The sequence below is a fragment of the Octopus bimaculoides genome, chromosome 10, assembly GCF_001194135.2.
Source record: "Octopus bimaculoides isolate UCB-OBI-ISO-001 chromosome 10, ASM119413v2, whole genome shotgun sequence".
NCBI lineage: Eukaryota > Metazoa > Mollusca > Cephalopoda > Octopoda > Octopodidae > Octopus > Octopus bimaculoides.
The window spans coordinates 79,280,924-79,283,960 of record NC_068990.1 but is presented as its reverse complement, the minus strand read 5'-3'; positions in this window follow the sequence as shown (position 1 = coordinate 79,283,960).

The window sequence follows — 3,037 nt, the reverse complement described above, 5'->3', positions numbered from 1 at the left end:
TCTATCTATCTATCTATCTATCTATCTATCTATCTATCTATCTATCTATCTATCTATCTGTCTGTCTATCTGTCTGTCTGTGTGTGTGTGTGTCTGTCTATCTGTCTGTGCGTGTGTGTGTGTGTGTGTATCTGTCTGTCTGTCTAAATCTGCACACACACATACACACACGCACACGCACAAGTGCGACAACATTCCCCCCCCCCCTACCCGGAAAAATAAACATCAACATAAACAACATAAACAGCAATAAAATAAATAACGATGTTATACAATTAACACGAGCAAGAACAACAACAACAACAACAACAACAACAACAACAACAACAACAACAACAATCAATAATAAATAAGGAATCGTAAGAAGCAGAAGAACAACAAAAGTACCACCATTAATAATAAGAATGGCATCAGCAGTCATAGCAGCAACGACAAGAAGAACGACAACTAACGATGCAATCTGTTCTGCTTCGTTAGTTTTTAATTAACTTCTTTCACGTGTAAGGTGGCAGTGTATTACACACAGACACAAAGACATACACACACACAAACGCACACACACACACGCACACACACACACACACCTACTTCGAGCTAAATCCACTGACAAAGCTTTGGTTGGCCCGAGGTTATAGTAGAAAACACTTGCCCAAGATGCTACGCAGTGGGACTGAACACGGAACAGAGTGGTTGGAAAGCAAGCTTCTTACCACACACACACACACATCGTGGTAGCACTCCGTCGCTTACGACGTCGAGGGTTCCAGCTGATCCGATCAACGGAACAGCCTGCTCGTGAAATTAACGTGCAAGTGGCTGAGCACTCCACAGACACGTGTACCCTTAACGTAGTTCTCGGGGAGATTCAGCATGACGCAGTGTGACAAGGCTGGCTCTTTGAATTACAGGCACAACAGAAACAGGAAGTAAGAGTGAGAGAAAGTTGTGGTGGAAGAGTACAGCAGGGTTCGCCACCGCCCCCCCTGCCGAAGCCTTGTGGAGCTTTAGGTGTTTTCGCGCAATAAACACTCACAGCGCCCAGTTTAGGAATCGAAACCTCGATCCTATGACCACGAGTCCGCTGCCCTAAGCACTGGGCCATTGCGCCTCCACACACACACACACACACACACACATATATGGTGCATCTAAGTATATATATGCATACACAAGTATGAGTATATACGAGATGCATTCCAGAAATTTTGTGACTTTTTCTTATGAGAGGCAGTTATAACTATTCTAGGTTATCGTAATTTTAGTTTATCCTTTCTATAGATTTAATAAGCTGACCTGCTAACTTCTCATTCCAGATTGAAGGAGACGGCTATAACGGCACTTTGAACTTATCCTACTCAGCACTGCTTGTCATGGCTGATCAGTTTTCAGAATGCATTCAGGACGCGAACACAATCTGGTGCTTGCTTTGCAATAAAGTTTTATGTTAATCTTGGCAAAAATATTACAGAAACTTATGAAAGCTCCAAATTGTGGATTAACTTGTTCGAAGCGAGCATTTGTTTTTCGCTGGCATAAGAAGACAGGCATTGTAAGTACACCGGGAGGTTTTGAGAGAGTTCCGAAAAAGATTTCGTCGCAAAAAGCCAGACTATGTACACCGAAACGATGCACCGGTCCACAATTCCATCCTGGTAACTGGACTCTTGATAGAGACGGGCATCGAAGCTGACCCTCACCCCCTCTATAGCCCAGACCTTGCTCCTTATGACTTCCCTAAGCTTAAGGAAAAGACGAAGGGGGTTGTGAAAATGGTCTTGGAGACCTTCACTTTACAGGACTTCCACGGGACCTTCACGAAATGGCGGGAGTGCAACTATAAGAGCAATGGAATCAGAGTACCCTACTTTGAAGGAAATTAGAGTTTTGGGCTTCTTTGAAATTAATAAATGTCTCTCCTAAACTTGTCTGAAAACTTCTGGAATGCTCCTTGTATTTATCTATCACAGTATCACAGCATCAATCAGGCCATTAAATGCTGTTATACAACGCTGGTCACAAATACCAACCTTTTAAAAGTCATCAGGGAACCTCGATCCTACACCGTCACAAATGCTGGAAGAGGTGCCACCTAATTTGACCAGTGAAATTGAAGATGCCCTCAAACTGGTGAAGCAGACAAAGCTCCAGGGAAAGATGGCTTCATAACAGAGATGCTAAGATGCGGAGGTAAAGTGCTGTGGAAAATCCTCGTTTTACGCTTCAATCGGTATCTGAAGGCGGGCGAAATACCCTCACTGTGGAAAGAGTCAAATACCATCCTGCTTCATAAGAAGGGTGATAAAGAAGATGGGACAAGAACGCAAAACATCCAGACAGTTAGGTGATACAAAAAAGGGTACAGCAAAACATCTAGATAGACGATACAAAGAAAACAAGGATAGGTCATTCGGAATTTTCTTTCCTCAGTTGAGTTCCAGATTATCTTTGCAATTTCGGCTGGTTATACTCAAGATTGCTCCAATCTGGCCAGCCCCAAGGAAAAGCTAATCTAAGAGCATTAGATTCATTGGAAGAAAGCAGCGAATGTATACGAAAACAAGGACTGAAAAAAAAAACAAAAACGGAGAATGTTACACAAATACAAATAACAGAACATAACAACAGGTGTCTTTCGACTAAGGACGAATTAAATTAAGCTGACGTGTGTGGAAGTAAAGCCTTACGGCAGGGGTACAAGATTTCACGGGCACAGGGAGGAATATAGATGTTGCATGGACAACGGCCGAACCAAGAAAGAAAACTTAGGCTTGGCCAGACACGGGTCACGTGGGAAGAGAAGAGAGAGAGGTTGAGGCAGAGGGACAGAAGAAATAAGGAGGTGCGAGAAAAAATGACAGGGATACAGTGAAGTGAAAAGAGGAGGGAAAGTGAGCAAGAAGAGAAGGCAAGAAAATGTGAGAGAGGGGGAACGAAAGAACGAAGAGTGGAATGAACGAAGTAAGCGTGAAAGGGCTGATAGAAAGAAGGAAAGAATAAAAGAAAGGAAGAAGAGAGTCGTACAAGGTTTAGATAAATA